The 18468-nt window shown below is 40.1% G+C and overlaps 1 non-coding gene across 1 annotated transcript; it reads right to left on the bottom strand.

Moving 5' to 3' along the window:
- Positions 1–11174: 11174 nt before the first annotated feature.
- Positions 11175–11312, bottom strand: LOC111559644. Its single transcript, XR_002740768.1, has one exon. It is a non-coding gene; the product is annotated as a small nucleolar RNA SNORA7 (small nucleolar RNA).
- Between the last annotated feature and the right edge of the window lie 7156 nt (positions 11313–18468).

Here is an 18468-nt window from a genome sequence, read left to right as displayed (position 1 = left end):
GTGTTGACTGCTTGGGGCATAGACAAGTTTCTTTTCTTAGGGAAGGACCCTTCCCAAAGCTGCTGGGCTTGGTAGTGGCTTCCAGCACTCAGTTCTGTTCTTCAAGATTTGCTTTCAGCTACCGAAAGGCACCTCGCCCAAGGTCACATCTTCTCAGGGTAACCCACGTCCAGTGCCTGGTCACTCTAAGGCCATGAAAGTCCCATCTCTCCAAGCCCCTATTGTGCTATCTCTGGAGGGCCATCCCACTCCCAAAGACCCCTGTGGTTTTAGCTAAGGCTTTTGTTGTGACTTGCACAGCTAAATAACTTGTTCCTGATTCTATTTCTCTCATTCTATTCCCCCCAGGAGCTGATTCTGAGAGCATTTGCTAGTGAATTTCCTGCATGCAAATCTCTATCTCAGATCTACTTCTTGGGGAACCTGACCTGTGACAGTAGTACATTTACTTTTATTTTTATTTTAAAGTAGTTGGATGTATTTCTACTGCTATTTTGTGCTTTTAATACCCCCCCTCCTCTTGTCTTTTCCTTTTTTGTCCTCTCTCAGTTCAATTGGATTTTCAAATTTCTCATTCTTCTTCTTTCTTCTCTGATTCTTTTAGAACTCACATACTTGGTCTATTTTTTAGTGATCATCTTAGAAATTTTAAGAGGAATAATGAAGAAAGCTCACCAATACATCCTCCTTCCTCCTAAACAATGCCAAGATCTAAGATTAATATGCTTTTGATTTTTGGTTCAGTATTTGAGATTAACTCTGCTTTTATCGAGTCCCTAAAATTAAATATTGCTGTTATATTATTATTTTGTCAAATAGTTCATTGTTGCTTAGATTTTCCCTTCAAATATAACAATACATTTGCCCGTAATTTCTTCCTGCGGGTCACATTATCCATCAGAGTTCACTTTCCTTCTTTTCAAAGACCATTCTGTTGAACTGTCTTTGGTGGGTGTTGAGAGATCAGTTTTTTCTTCTCAGAGAAAAATCTCTATTTTTCTCTTGTTCTTTAAAGGGAGTTTCCCCAGACATACAACTTCACATTGACTTCTTTTTGCCAGCACCTCAGTGATATCATTCTCCCATCTTCCGCTTTTGTCTCAATTGTTGCCACGTCGCTACGTCAGCTGTCAGTGGGATTGCCATTTATTTTTAGGTATTTGTCTTTTCTCTAGTTTTCAGATCCTTATCTTTGGTGTTCTGAAACAGCATTTTGTATCTCAGTATAAGCTTTATTTTATTTTGCTTGACATTGCCTGGGCTGGCCAAATCCAAAGAGAGGTGTCTTACAATCCGTTCTAGAAGATTCTCAGCCATTTCCACTTAAGGTATTCTCTGCATCTAGACTCTGAACAGATGTGTGTTAAACCATTACAATCTAATATTTCATGTCCCTCAGTACATCTTTATATTTATAAAGTTTATAAAGTTTTCTTTCTGTGTGGCAGCACCAATGATTTCTTCAAATGTGATTATCGGGAAAATAATTCTGTCTTCAGCTGTTATCTAATCTGCTGGCTATCATTGTACTGTATTGTGGTTTTATTGTATTTTTAATCTTAGTACTTGAAAATATTTTTCAGGGGGCGCCTGGATGGCTCAGTCGGTTAAGTGTCCGACTTTGGCTCAGGTCATGATCTCGCAGTTCGTGGGTGCGAGACCCACAGCGGGCTCTGTGCTGACAGCTCAGAGCCTGGAGCCTGCTTTGGATTCTGTGTCTCCCTCTGTCTCTGCCCCTCCCCCGCTCACACTCTATCTCTCTCAAAAATGAATAAACATTAAAAAAATAATAATAAAAATAAAAATGTTTTCTTTCCTTTTTACAATATTCCTGGTCACATTTTGTTGTCAACTACTTTTTACTCACGATACGTTATTCATGTTTTATGATGCTCCTTTGAAATTTATCAGTGGGAATTTTTTGCGAATCCCACTAGGTGGGAATTGTGTTTCCTGGAAATGATTTATTCATCTTTTCTTACAGGAAAGTATGCATATTAGTAACCTGGGGCCATTTGGATTCCTGCCTTGAGGTTTTTCAAACTATAGAGATATCTGGACTTTGAGTTAAAAATGAACACGAGGGGCGCCTGGGTGGCGCAGTTGGTTGAGCGTCCGACTTCAGCCAGGTCACGATCTCGCGGTCGGTGAGTTCGAGCCCCGTGTCGGGCTCTGGGCTGACGGCTCAGAGCCTGGAGCCTGTTTCCGATTCTGTGTCTCCCTCTCTCTCTGCCCCTCCCCCGTTCATGCTCTGTCTCTCTCTGTCCCAAAAATAAATAAACGTTGGAAAAAAAAAAAATTAAAAAAAAAAAATGAACACGAAAGCCAGGTAGGGGTGATGAATTTTTCCCCTTCTACATAGTATTGCCCCTGTGTTTGCTTCTAAATTACCTTATCTTTCTGGCTTTTGACTTTAAGTAGGCATCTGGTTGGTGCCCCCATCTGGGAAAGAATTCGACTTATCTCTTTGCTCCATGTGTGGACATCAAACCAAAACTTCCATTTCAAGGATTCCACTGATACTTGCGGGGGTGAGGGGACCAGGCTCGTGATTGCTCACATCCTTGGACTCTTTTTCCATTTTCCTATTTGCTTCTGAGCAATACATTAAAATATATTTTTAAAGACACTTTACATTAAATTTTGTTTGTTTGTTTGTTTTGGTGGAAACATATCTCAGGACATCCTGTCATACTGCCAGAAATGAAATCCAGTACATTTGAAAACAATTTTCTTGGACTTCAAAAAGAGAAGATTTAATTAACCACCCTCCCTCCTTTATGACACATTATAATCATTAGTCTACCTCACTGTCACTGCTCTCGCCCTACAAACAATCATTCTGATGTGTTGAATATTTAGTTTGGAAGTTTCCTTTCAAAATGTGTACTGGTATCTCATGAGCATATAGTTTTAATTTATCCACACGGTATAATATAATCTGTAATCTCTATAATACCCTCTCCCCCCCCCCCCCCACTAAGGACTGCTTTAAAAGATTTCTCTGTGAGGGCTGCCTGGGTGGCTCAGTGGGTTCAGCATCCTACTTCCGCTGAGGTCATGATCTCACAGTTGGTGAACTGGGCGCATTGCACTGACCGTGCAGAACCTGTTTGGGATTCACTCGCTCGCGCTCTCTCTCTCTCTGCCCCTCCCCCACTAGTGCACACATGCGTGAGCGTGCTCTCTCTCAAAAATAAATAAACAAACGTAAAAAATAAATCAACAATTTCTCTGTGTTTCACTAGGTACATTGAACTGGGTTCCGCCATGAAATAATCTTCCGTGGCAGACATCTACCACATTTCACCTATCTGCTTTTCTTGGATAAATTTCCTTGTGGCATCCAGCTCCCTGCCTCCGTGGGGACTACTGTCTAGAGCACCCTCAGGTATGTGCCCCACGGACTACTGGGTTGTAGTGACTATTCTTGATCAGTGGTGCTGGATTGCCCTCCATGGCGATGAAAATCAGTATCTACTTCTCCCAGCACTGGAGGAGACGTTGCACATCTCCAATTTCTACTAAGGCTTGACGTCGTCTTTCTTTCTAATTTTATCTTTTAAACTTTGTCCATGGTTTTAGTCATGGCACAGAAATGCTGAATTTTATTCTTTCCTACATGTTTTTAAATGTTTATTTATTTTTGAGAGGGAGACAGAGCGCGAGCCAGGGAGGGGCAGAAAGAGGAGGAGACACAGAGTCCGAAGCAGGCTCCAGACTCTGAGCGCTCAGCACAGAGCCCGGCTTGGGGCTCGAACCGTGAACCACCAGATCACGACCTGAGCCAAAGTCGGATGTTTAACCGACTAAGCTACCCAGGCACCCCAGAAATGCTTAATTTGAATATGATCTCATAACAGGTGTTTTATTTTTTTTTTAACTTAAGTTTTACATTTGTGTTACTCTTCAAGATCACAAATTGTGTGGGGCCCTACAGTTTCCTCAATTAAGTTTATAGTTTTCTCTTTCACATTTAAATTTATAATTCATGGAAAAATCATGCTAGATGTTGCTCTTCAACACTTGAAAGGTGACCAGGGCATCTGAGGAAATGAATTTTCAATTTGTTTGGTTTTAAGTAACTGAAATAAAAACTGAAGCAGAATAAAATATTTTCCATAATGTTCAACTTATTGGCTTTTTTTAATGTTTATTTATTTTTGAGAGAGAGCACAAGCAGGGAAGGAGCAGAGAGAGAGAAGAAGACACAGAATCCGAAGCAGGCTCCAGGCTCCGAGCTGTCAGCACAGAGCCCAACGCGGGGCTCGAACTCATGAACCGTGAGATCATGACCTGAGCCAAAGTCAGATGCTTAACTGACTCAGCCACCCGGGCGCCCCTTAACTTACTGTTTTGACAGGCATACATTTAACTATTGCACAATGTAGAATATTGTTCTATTGCGGTGTGTAGGTTGGGCAAACGTGTCACTTCCATTATTACACATAAATGTATGACTGATCTATATGATGTCCATCAACTGATTTAGTTCAAATGATTTTTCTATGCACTGATGAAACACTGAAGCGTGTTTCTTTAAATATGTTATAAAGACAGCAAGAGTTAGAGCGATATTGTACAAATTACAATTATTGATCCATATTTTAAAATTATCATTAATTAATGTTTTTAGTGTATTATTCTAGTCTACAAATAAGTGTGGCCAGATTTTGGCATTTAAAATGAAGCCATACTACTGGGGCACCTGCCAGGCTCAGTCGGTCGAGCGTCCAACTCTTGGTTTCAGTTCAGGTCAGGATCTTACAGTTTGTGGGATCAAGCCCCACGTAGGGAGGGCTCTGTGCTGACCATGCAGAGCCTGCTTGGGATTCTCTCTCCCTCTCTCTCTGCTCCTCCCTCGTACACTCTCTCTCTCAAAATAAAGAAATAAACATCAAAAAAAAAAAAAAATGAAGCCGCACTCCTGTTGCAGTAACCAGTGGAAGTTCAGAGGAGCGTACTACAATTGGAACCATAAAAAAAAAATGACACAGAAGTGTCACAAAGTTTATGATAAATGGTGATTATAAATTGTTCTAGCCAAGGGGAAAAAAGTACATTTTAAACATAACGTGGATATATATATATATATATATATATATATATATATTTTTTTTTTTAATGTTTATTTTTGAGAGAAAGAGAGAGAGAGAGAGAGAGAGAGAGAGAGAAAGAGAGTGAGTGCCAGTGGGGGAGGGGCAGAGAGAGAGACAGAGGGAGACACAGAATCCGAAGCAGGCTCCAGGCTCTGAGCTGTCAGCACAGAGCCCAATGCGGGGCTCAAACCCACGAGCTGTGAGATCATGACCTGAGCCAAAGCCAGATGCTCAACCGACTGAGCCACCCAGGTGCCCTTAAAGTATATTTTTAGTAAATACATAGTGAATTTGATAAGGTGTTTCCTTTCATCAATCAAAAAATAATTGGCAAGAATTAATCACCTGAAATCAGAAGTAAATGACCAGCAACTTTTGATAGACTGGACTTAGAATAGCTTAAATTCTTGAGCAGAAAAAAAAAAAAAGAAGTTTTAGACAGTAATATGGTAAAAGAAATGATGAAGCTACAGGAATGACTAAGTTGTCCGAAAGTTACAAGGGAAAGACAAAAAAGTGTCAGATCTTCGGTTAAGCCACCAAACAACCCATAGGATGCAATACTTTTCTAAGCACATCAACGATCAGTTGATTCAACATTTTGAAAAACTGTAAGCACATGTTTTAGCTTTAGGTGACTCACCTAATACGAAATGTTATTCGACTCATTCCTTTGTTATTTCTTTCTCCAAGGACTTCCACATGAACGTAGACATTTTGTGAATTCACCATCTAAAACTTTGACTTGTGCCAGAGATACCATTGACATTTTTTGAACACTTTACATTTTTCAAAGAATAATTTCAGACACACATGAAAAATTCGAGCTCCTATTAAGACAGACAGTGCTCCAGCTACACTAGGTGAAAAAATCCAGATTCATTAGGTATTAAATTTTTTTATGTTTATCTATTTTTGAAGAAGAGATAGAGTGAGAGTGGGTGAGGGGCAGATAGAGGGAGACACAAAATCCGAAGCAGGCTCCGGGATCCCAGCTATCAGCACAGAGCCTGACTCGGGGCTCGAACCCATGAGCTGTAAGATCATGACCTGAGGTGAAGTCAGATGCTTAACCGACTGAGCCACCCAGGCATCCCCAGATTCACTATATATTAAGGTAAGAGACTGATAATTCCCTTATTTGCTTCATTCTACAGTATGATAAATATTGAAACAATCTTTTGCTCAATGTTCTGAAGCTTTCATACTTTTACTCAAAGAATCACAAATAGGGGCACCTGGGTGGCTGAGTCAGTTTAGTGTCTGACTCTTGATCTCAGCTCAGGTCTTGATCTCAGGGTTGTGAGTTCAAGCCCCATGTTGGGCTCCATGTTGGGCAGGAAGCCTACTTAAAGAAAGAAAGAAAGAAAGAAAGAAAGAAAGAAAGAGAGAGAGAGAAAGAAAGAAAGAAAGAGAGAAAGGAAGGAAGGAAGAAAATTTAAAGTATCATAAACATATTAGTATCTTTCAGTATATAAAGGCAAATGAATCAATTAATAATCTTTGTTATTTGCCAATGCTTGTTGGTTGAATGGTGGGAGTGTTTGTGAAGATTTTCTTCATTGTTAACTACAGTTCAAGATTTCTTGAAACACAAGTGACATTTGCCAAATATTCAATAGTCAAAGACCGGCGATGTCATACACATTTTCTTACTGATATCACACTACCTCTGAGCGACTGAAATCTATACCTCCAAAAAGAAGAAAGGTGTTTTCGTGACTTAGCTAGAAAGGAATGAGAATTTCAGTAAAAAAGGACTTTTTCCATAATACGAATTAACAATAGCAATCTTATGTGTTTTCCAGCATGCATCACTGTATACAGATTTTAGTTGCTCTCTACTGCATAATTGAAATTGGCTGCAACAATCACATGAACAATTTGAAGTATGCTTTGTGGATACTGATGCATACACAGTTGCTTTTCAAATTATGCAATACTCCGTTTGATTCTATTTTAATGATGCTGCATTGATAGATGAGTTAGTGAACTTACTTCATTTGGAAAGACAGTAGTGATACTGATATGCTTGCTTCAAAGTAAAACCAATCCTTTTTTTTTTAAGTTTATTTATTTATTCTGAAAGAGAGAGAGGCAGGGAGAGAGGGAGAGAGAGAATTTCAAGCAGGCTCCGTGCTATCAGTGCAGAGCCGGACTCCGGGCTCGAACCCATGAACCGCGAGTTCATGACCTGAGCTGAGATCAAGAGTCAGAAGCTTAACCGTCAGAGCCACCCAGGCACCCCTAAGATCAATCCTTCTAAAATAAGTGAGGCAGTTTTATCAAAGTGGATACAAGTGTTGCATTAAAACAATTTTTTTTCCATGAGAAATTCAATTGTTGAAAAATTATGTTGGGAACATCTTGGTCATATGAATCGACTTTTTTAACTGTAAATTTTCTAAAATCTGACTAGATAAAACTATTTGCAGTGAAATTTAGAGGTTGAATTAAAACGTATTCTAAATGCCAAATACACTACACTTTGAAGACTTAGAAAGAAAAAAGTGGTAAAATATTCAATAATTTTCTAAAGATTGATTACATGTTGGAACGAGAATATTTGGGACATAATGGGTTAAATAAAGTATATCATCAAAGGTACTACACCTGTTACTTTTTTAAAGTGGCAACTAGAAAATTGTAAATTGCGTATATATCCCACATTATGTTTCTATTGGATAGAACTGATCTAAAGCCCTCATCGTACGGAGCTCCTTAATTTTTCTCTATGTCATTAGTTATCTTCCAAAGCTGTCTTCCAAAAAATTCCACATTCATCCAGTGTGTCACTTTTATTGACCATATACACACCAATTTTCCTCGGAACCTCTTCTGCTCCATTGATCTGGCTTTCTTTTATTCTCTATTATTTTGTGTATGTACAGACATGCCTTTATGGGGTTTATGTGGAAGATTTATTTATTCGGATCATTTTCTGTGTCTTGTATTAGAGTTCAGTATTTTCTCTGTAGATGTCTTCACTGTTTTCTAACCACTTCGATGTTTTCGCTAGTTTTGTAGTCCTGTTTTCTGTTTTCTATGCGCACACACAGTTGATCCTTATTATTCACAGATTCCGCACTTGTAGTTCACCACTTTGCTAAGCTTATCTCTAACTCCAGACCAATACTCACAGAACCCTTCTCCACTCACAGACGCGCACAGAGCGGCAAGGGATTTGAATGGTCCTCACTCGTCTTTCTGGCTGAGGTTACACAGAGCACCCCCACCTTCTTCTCTCAGCTCTCCTACTGGAAACGAGTACAAGAGCTCCTTGTGGTCTATTTTGTGACCTTTTTTTTCACATTTTTGTGGGTGATTTTGCTGTTTAAAATGCCCCCAAATATAGTGCTAACGTGCTGTCTAGATTTCATGCAAGAAGGCTGTAATTTGCTTTGTGCAAAAACATGTGTGCCAGTCAGAAAAGCTCTGTTCAGGCATCAGTGACCGAATTATAACGCTGTTGGCCGTGAGTTTGATGCCAGTGAATCAACAGTATATATTAAATAAGAGTCTTTAGGGGCGCCTGGGCAGCTCGGTCGGTTAAGCGTCCGACTCTTGATTTTGGCTCAGGTCACGATCTCACGGTTTGTGGGATTGAGCCCCACGTTGGGCTCTGTGCTGAATGTGGAGTCTGCTTGGGATTCTCTCTCTCTCTCTCTCTCTCTCTCTCTCTCTCCCCCTCCCTGGCTCAAGCAGTCTCTTTCTCTCTCAAAAAAAAAATTAAAAAAGATGTCCTTAAACAGAAACACACATAAAACAAGGCTATGAATTGATTGATTAATGAAAATGTAACCAGAGGCTCGCTGGAACTTAACCTTGTATTTCCCCTCTAAGCAATGGTTCAGTATTTGCTAACCCAGTACTCGTGGTGACTTTATAGAACAACTACCAAGAATAATGGCAACTGATGGTCCATGTGATGGACTTTTGCTATTGTGTAGAAATGTTGTGGAATTTTGTAGACTAAGCTTGAATAAACCAAAGTGGCTGAACGCTCTTGGTTTCGATAGCTTATCTGGTGATTCTGATGTTTTTCCTGCATACGTGATCATGTCATGTGCACACAAGTATGGTTTTCTGTCTTCTCTTCTGATCCTTCACCAACACTAGGTTAAACGAAGTGGTGACCGTGAATATTGTTTTTCATTGCCAACTTAAATGGAATGTGTCTACATTTCCTTCATCACGTAAGTGTTTACTAAAACCTTTTGTTATATTCTTCATCAGACTGATGAAGTTCAGTTCTCTCTCCAGGTTAATTTTTCTCCACTTATTTAAATATTCATAAGATATTTCTAAACACACCATCGAATTTAGTTGCCTATATTTGATTTACAATGTTTGCATCTATATTCACAAGTTAAATAGATCTAGAAATGTTTGCTCATTTGCACGAATCTCATTTGGTTTAAGAACTGAGAAGACACTAACTTCATAAAATGAATTGGGCCCTTTTGTGTGTGTGTGTGAAGTCTGGAACAATTATCTGTTCAAAGTATGGTAGATGTGACCCAAATCCAAATTCATAAGCCAACCAAGTCAAATATAATAAGAGACGGTGCAGGCTAAAAGCAGTCTGTGACGTTTTACTAATGTCAATGTTGTTGAAACTTGTTCCATTTGTTCCTAAACGTTCTAAAATGTTCATCTTAACAGCTTGCTTCCTACACATATTTTTTTCCAAGTTTTTATTTAAATTTCAGTTAGTTAACAGACAGTATGATATTAGTTTCAGGTGTACAATATAGTGACTCAGCATTTGCGTACAATATCCTGTACTCATTAGGACAAGTGCTCTCCTCAATCCCCATCACCTTTTTCACCCACCTCCCCTATCCACTGTCCCCTCTGGTGACCATCACTTTGTTCTCTATAGTTAAGAGTCTGGTTCCTGGTTTGATTCTCTCTTTTTCTCCCTGATGCTCATTTCTTTTGTTTCTTAAATTCCGCATAGGAGTGAAATCATATGGTATTTGTCTTTCTCTGACTGACTTATTTCATTTAGCATTATGTTCTTTACCTCCATTCATGTGGTTGCAAATAGCAAGATTTCACTCTTTTTTATGGCTCAGTAATATTTCACTCTATATTTTATATGTATAATACACACACACACACACACACACACACACACACACACACCACATTGTCTTTATCCATTCTTCAGTGGATGGACTTTGGGGCTGTTTTCATAATTTGGCTATTGTTGATAATGTTGCTATAAACATTGGGGTAGATGTATCCCTTTAAAGTAGTTGTTTTGTATTCTTTGGGTAAATACCTAGTAGTGCAATTCCTGGATCATAGGGTAGATCTATTTTTAACTTTTTGAGGAAGCTCCATACCGTTTTCCACGGTGGCTGCACCCAGTTTGCATTCCCGCCAACATTGCACGAGGGTTCCTTTTCCTCCCCATCCTTGCCAACACCTGTGGCTTCTTGTGTTGTTGCTTTTAGCCATTCTGACAGGTGTGAGGTGACACTTTTAATTGATGTCGCTCTTCAGAACATATTTTAATTGAGGAAAATCTCTGGTAGTTCAGAGTAAATTCTGCTAAGTGGAGAATATTCTAGTATTTTTGCATTAAAATGGGATGTATGCAAGCCTACATACTTTCTTAGGCATTATTATTATTTTTTCACCTCTATCCATTTTAAATGAATGGTTTTACTGCAATTTTACCACCATTCCCACAATGGATCTGCCGTTCTTAGAAGAGACATTGGGAGCAGTGTCAGCACATAAGATTAGTTGCACTTTTGTCAGCAGCTCTTCAAGCTCCTTGACGTTGTGGACCAGGAACTTCTGGAAGCCACACCAGGACCAGCGTTGGGCATCAGGATCTGGCCCTTGAATCCCCTGCGCACCTTATCGTCAGTGCCCCTGGGTTTCTGGTGACGCTTAATTTTGACGTATCTGTCTGACCAGTGTCGGATGAACTTCATGGTCCTCTTTTCATGATCTTGTGTTTCACCAGAGGTCTGAGGGCGTCCATGATGCTTTCAAGAAAGAGGCAGAGATAGTATCAAAGATGGTTGGAGGGGGCTTTCCTGCTCAGGGCTTGATCATTGTTGCGGTATCTTCTCATCACCAGCTGCTGAGCAAGCTGGGAATAGAATGAGAACCTCTGAAGGGCTAGCTTTCCCTCCAGTCTCTGAAGCTGGCACGATGCTAGCCACTCTCCAGACATGATCCAGGGAGGCCATCTTCTCCTGATTCCTCTGACTGTTCTGAGATGGTTCGGGTTGTGAAACGTCTCCCTTTCAACTCTGTTCTGGTAGAGAATGTGAATGTATCCAAAATAAAAATAAGAGCTCTATGGCAATATCGCTTCTACCTAGCTAGGCAATACACAACATAGCTGTAGATGTTCAACATAAAGTCCAGTCTATTGTTTGGACTCTTGTAATGCAATTGTCCCGTCTTCCTTTGCTTTCCTCAATCCAAAGTAACTGGATTGGTCTTCACTTTGCTTGAAGCTTTGTTTCCAATAATTCCATCTATTGAAACACAAAAGGCTACAGATCTCTAGCACTCCACTGTGGGATCGTTTTGGTTACAGATTGCCACCTGCTCTCGAACGCAATATCACCCAAATTGACAACACTTGTTGACAAACTGATTTACAGCCATTCCTTCACCTTCAATCATTTTCTCAATCTGAGTAATGGTGGCACCAAAGGGAAAAAGCACTGTCCTGCCCGAGGTTTCTTCTTTCCTGTTTAAATCGATGTGGTCACAAGTTCATAGTTCACTTACAATCATAGTGAATGAATATTCTAAGGATGTATAAATCTCAACAACCACTTTCTCTTTTGGTTGGTAGACTCTCATAACTTGTTAGTATTGTATGTACTAACGTATTAACTAACGTACGTACTTGTACGTATTAATTATTCATGCTCCGTGACCAATTCCAAGGACAGTTCTACTTTGTAAACTTCATGAGCTTCGTTTTCTTTAGCATTGCACTTTATCAGAATTTGCATTCAGAATATTGCTGCAGAGCTGTTAGTTTTATCCCCAGCATTGAATTCTTGAATGGGGTTTATAGTAAAATTTACGAAAATGATAGATATTTCATTTTTTTAAAATTTTTTTAAACGTTTATTTATTTTTGAGACAGAGAGAGAGAGAGACAGAGCATGAACGGGGGAGGAGCAGAGAGAGAGGGAGACACAGAATCGGAAGCAGGCTCCAGGCTCTGAGCCATCAGCCCAGAGCCCGACGCGGGGCTTGAACTCACGGACCGCGAGATTGCGAGATCGCGAGATCGTGACCTGAGCCGAAGTGGGACACCCAACCGACTGAGCCACCCAGGTGCCCCTAGATATTTCATTTTTAACAAATTGAATCTCAAAAACTTTACTTTGATTCTACAAACTACTCTAAAACTTTGAACCATTACTTGAATTGAAATATTTTTGTTTGATTCATACGATGCCGTTGATACAAAGCTCACATCGGTTCTATGTCTGCAAAGTTCTTCTGCCAATGGGCCAACACATTGAAAAGCTAATACTTTACTTTTCTTTAAAGTGTATTTATTTATTTTGAGAGAAAGAGTATGATCAGGGGAGGGGCAGGGAGAGAGAAGGAGAGAGGGCATCCTAAGCAAGGTCGACACTGTCAGTGCGGAGCCAGACACAGGACTTGATCCCGTGAACCATGAGATCATGACCTGAACTAACATCAAGAGTCAGACACGTAACTGAGCCACCCAGGCCCCCCAGCTAATACTTTACTTTTAATTGCAGACAAGAAATCTTGGAATTTCAGATCAACAGAATCAAGGGTCATTTGATCCAAATGAAAAGCCATGTTTCATCGAGTGATATGAAATGCACTTATACATCTTGATTGTTCATCTTCTTGCATATTTTCTAACTCTTAAAGTAGATGGTGGTGCTCCATGAGATTTTTATCTTCAGTTTTCTCATGGTCTCTTGTGACACTACAGCTCACATGGCAGTTGGCAAATGCTCACAAATATTTTGTGTGATATATAGTCACCATTAAGTTGATTGAGAAATACAAATTAATTATTTAACTCTTCATTAAATATTTACTTTAAAAATCATTCTTGTCTAAATGTTTTATTATAAAATTCCAAAAGCATTTCACAAATGTCTGACATTTGTGGAATAACTTAACCACAGGTATTAAAAACAGATTACTGGTTGTCTGTGTTAAGGATGAGGGAGCATAGAGACACCTGCGTGTCTCCATCAATTGAGCACATGACTCATTATTTCAGCTCAGGTCATGATCTCATAATTTGTGAGATTGAGCCCCGCTTCGGGCTCTACACTGACAGCATGGAGCCTGCTTGGGATTCTCTCTCTCCTCTCTCTGCCCCCTCCGTCTCTCTCTCTAGAGCACATGCTCTCTCTCTCCCTCTCAAAACATATAAATAACATTTAAAAAAGGATGAGAGGGGATGGGCATGGCTTTACAGACACAGAAAATCCCAGTTTTGTATGTTAATTATGGGGACAGTTACCTGAGGCCAACAAGATAAACTCGTATAGAGCTATACGCACATCCACGTGCATGACACTCATGAAAAAGGGTAGATCATCACTGGTTCACTTTCATGTTTAAAGTTAAACTTGGTCTGCTAGCTGCTTGTGTTGCACACCCAGACAGGACTATGACAACGTAGATGTCTACTGATGCCCTCCTCGCTTATTTCAATGCAACTGTCGATAATGGTAGTTCTTCAATAAAAAAAAATGAAAAATCTGAATTGATTTTACCAAATGAGAGGCAGGGACAACAGTCACTGGCAGGGACTGTCTGTGGCAGACTGGAACTACAGTCATCGTATTGATGTTTTGCACACAAGAGGAGCCTGCTGGAGGAAACAGCATTCAGACTTGGAGCTGGAGGTAATAACTGGATAGGCCTTCAGGTTGTCTCACTCAGGGAGAGGAAACCTGTGCTCTGTGGGTGGGAAGAAGCGTGAGTCTAGATTTTGGGGGAGGCACAGGCACCATCATGGCTGAACATGCCAGTTGGCCACAAGCTGACATCTTAACCTTTGAAATTTATTGAGACTACATTTACAGTTTAATGCAGGCTCTATTTTTAGAATGTCTTACATGTGTTTGTGAAAAATACTCTCTTTTCTTGGGTGTAAAAGCCTATGCAGATCTAATAGTTGGAGAATGTCAATTATAGTAAAATCTTGCTTTGTGAGCATAATTCGTTCCAGAAACATGCTTGTAATCCAAAGCGCTTGTATATCAAAGCTAATTTCCCTATGAGAAATAATGGAGACTCAAATGATTCATTCCACAACCCCGAAATATTCATATAAAATGTTACGATACTGTGATGTAATACAACATAATAAAGAAAGTACAAAATATTTTTAAAAAATAAATTAACCTGCACTTACATTTGAAAGCCTCTGTGGCTGGTGTGAGGGAGACAAGAGAGAGGAGGGCTATTGTGTAGGGAGGCTTTCGCTATCACTAACAGAATCACTGCTGTCTATTAGCTCAATGGACTCTTTCTGCATGAGGGCCATTGTATATGCTTGCACAGATGTTGACTACAGTACGATATTAATAAACTCTTGTCATAGACTGTTTACTGTAACTGGCAATAAGGGAGCAGAGGAAAGGGTCTATATTCGCAGGCAGCCTGACCTAGAATGAAGCAAAGTGTTCCTAAGCTCACTCTTGTCTGGAAAAGCAAAGGACTGTCCACAGGTGCTTTGAAGTGACAGAAAAGACACCAGTGCCAGTTGTGGGCACCTTCCAACGTGCTGAAAAATCACCGATTTCTGCCAAACACCATGGCCTGAGACCAAGCATCTGAACATGGGAGACGATCACCCACACAATCCTGCAGTGACAGAGAGAGAGGGAGGGAGAACCATTGGCTCGGTTGTGATCATGTGATGTTTAGCATCACGTACAACTCATATTGCAAGACATTGCTCATTTATCAAGTTAAAATTTCTTAGAAATGTTTGCCTGAGGGAATTAAAAGCAAAAATGAATTACTGGGACCTTATGAAGATAAAAAGCTTCTGCACTGCAAAGGAAACAACCAACAAAACTAAAAGGCAACCAACGGAATGGGAAAAGATATTTGCAAATGAAATATCGGACAAAGGGCTAGTATCCAAAATCTATAAAGAGCTCACCAAACTCCACACCCGAAAAACAAATAACCCAGTGAAGAAATGGGCAGAAAACATGAATAGACACTTCTCTAAAGAAGACATCCGGATGGCCAACAGGCACATGAAAAGATGCTCAACATCGCTCCTCATCAGGGAAATACAAATCAAAACCACACTCAGATATCACCTCATGCCAGTCAGAGTGGCCAAAATGAACAAATCAGGAGACTATAGATGCTGGAGAGGATGTGGAGAAACGGGAACCCTCTTGCACTGTTGGTGGGAATGCAAATTGGTGCATCCACTCTGGAAAGCAGTGTGGAGGTTCCTCAGAAAATTAAAAATAGACCTACCCTATGACCCAGCAATACCACTGCTAGGAATTTACCCAAGAGATACAGGAGTACTGATGCATAGGGGCACTTGTACCCCAATGTTTATAGCAGCACTCTCAACAATAGCCAAATTATGGAAAGAGCCTAAATGTCCATCAGCTGATGAATGGATAAAGAAATTGTGGTTTATATACACAATGGAGTACTACATGGCAATGAGAAAGAACGAAATATGGCCCTTTGTAGCAATGTGGATGGAACTGGAGAGTGTGATGCTAAGTGAAATAAGCCATACAGAGAAAGAGAGATACCATATGGTTTCACTCTTATGTGGATCCTGAGAAACTTAACAGAAACCCATGGGGGAGGGGAAGGAAAAAAAAAAAGAGGTTAGAGAGGGAGAGAGCCAAAGCATAAGAGACTCTTAAAAACTGAGAACAAACTGAGGCTTGATGGGGGGTGGGAGGGAGGGAAGGGTGGGTGATGGGTATTGAGGAGGGCACCTTTTGGGATGAGCACTGGGTGTTGTACGGAAACCAATTTGATAATAAATTTCATATATTGGAAAAAAAATGCCTGTCTTGCAGAATACTCGCTGAACAAGTTACTCGCAATTTGAGGTTTTATGGTATATTGCTTAGGACTTTTATACCTCTATTTATTTTCACTGCTTAGTCTTTCAGATCTTGAGGGCAGTTTGTTAAATTACCCACTTTGTTAAAATGAGAGGGATTCAAATAAAGGTCAAAGCAGGAAACTTTTTTTTTTATAACAAGCCCAGTTGAAAGCAGTATGTTGCTTTTAAATTTAATGAAATAATTCTTTGAAAATAAAAAAGTTGAACATTTCAGAAAATAGGGGAAATATAGAAACACACACAAAAGAAAACTACAAATGAAAAACGAGATATAAAAGAGGTACAGTAGAATTTCAAAATTACAAGAGTGCTGTTATACACAATCATTTCCTTATAAAAAATTCAGTCGTGTGGATAACATTCTGAGGAACTTTGTCATCAGCTTTAACTGGACAAGTAGTAGACGTGCCGAATAAGTCAATAGCCAAGGAAGGAATGGGCAATTTTGGCAAACAATTTCCACCAAAGACCTGGTTCTAGATGTACCTGACATCATAGGTAATTTTTTTTCCAATTTTGAAGGAACTTTTCATTCCAATATCACCTGTTCTGTTTTAGTACAAAGAAGAAACTGGAAACCAGGATGACAGGATAATAATATGTAAAAAAGCACAAACAATCATGTGTAAAGCAACATCACTTCTGAATACAAGTGTGAAAAACTTAATCAGCTACTATTAAATAGAAGAAACACGATGTGCAGTGTTTCTCTTACAGAAATGTAAGAATGGCTTGATGTCAGGGAAGCCTCTGATACGATGTAGTAAGCACATCGCTTGGTCAAATATGAACTTGACAACCAGAAAGACAAGCTATGTTGGAATAAAGATATGAGAACTAAACAAGAACACTCCAGAACTTTCTTACCAGGCACAAGGGACGTGCTTAAATAAACGGACACACCTGATCAGGGCAGTCCTCAGACGGCAGGCAGGGTGCAGCAGAAAGAGAAATGGGGCACGTCTTTGCTGGACTCTGTTTCATCCCTGGGCAGACATTTCACAGCTTATACTTGACCCCCCCCCCCCTCACGTCTTAGTGTGCGGGGGAAAAACAGGCCTTTGGAAGATTCAATCTCAAGGCCGACCTCCAGCCATGGAGAGGCTTTCTTCACCTCCCTGTCTTCCAGAACTGGAGATGGAGGGTTCCTTAACCCAGTGGAGGACTCAGGCTCTAATCTAGTTGTTATCACCCTGTGTGGTAGCGTTGCCTTTCCATTCAATAAAGTGAGCGCTTGTTCCATCAATCTGTAGGTTCAAACACGAACCACCACCCTCCCCAACCCAAGAGTGCACATTTTGCCTTAGTGTCCGTCTCGCTTCAGAGGCTCAACGTGGATAAAGACCGGCTGAGAAGTAGCCAAGGTCTGATGTCACAGGGAGGCGAAAAGAATCTGTTACTTGTCTTTTACCCTTGACCAGATTTTCCTTCTTTCTTTTTAACTCTCTTTGTTTTCTTACCTACCAGTGTATGTGTATTCAATTATTAATTCTTTTACCTGATGTTTACGTTAACCTGCCGTGCGCCAAGTATGGGGACAAGATGGCAAATGAATACATGCATATTCATATATGCGTATGTATAGATTACACGAATATGTCTGTATAAATATGTATATGTATGTACACATACATGCATTTGTATGCAACACATACGTACATATATCCTAATTATGAAAATACATACACGAAGGCAAAAGACCAGAAGGCAATAGGTAATGTGATGATTTCTGGGAGGTGATGTTCCAGGTGATTTTGAGATATTTTGGCCTTTTTCAAGTGCCTGTGAAAAGCCTGGGTTTTGACTTTTCATCTGGGAAAAATACCCTAAAGGAACTTTTCAAAACTATAGAGATGTGAACTACTGAATGACGGTCTTTGTTACGATGCCCCGATCATGTGCTACACGCTGAGTGTGAGGTAAATATTTTCGGGGAAGAGCTGCTTCTGGGTTGTGATTCAACACTCAGCTGGTAGTGGGTGGCTCTGATTGTAGGCTTGGCTCTTTTATGACGAGACGCCAGCTTCGGGGTAAATTTGGCTCCTGAACTTTTCCTGTAGGTGGCACGTCATGATGAGGGGCACGCGTCCCTCTGATGGATATCTCATTTTTTTGATGGAGGAATACTGTGTTTGAGGCTGATGCAATACCCCATCATTCACTTGCGATGGGGTTTCCCTGAAAGGATGCATTAAAGAGAGTTTGGAGACAAGAGTGGATATTACAAGATGGTCAGAACAGCCCTGGCTG

This window comes from Felis catus, chromosome A2 (assembly GCF_018350175.1).
Source record: "Felis catus isolate Fca126 chromosome A2, F.catus_Fca126_mat1.0, whole genome shotgun sequence".
Lineage (NCBI taxonomy): Eukaryota > Metazoa > Chordata > Mammalia > Carnivora > Felidae > Felis > Felis catus.
Note: the sequence above shows the minus strand (reverse complement) of the source record. Positions and strands in the feature narration are given on the sequence as shown.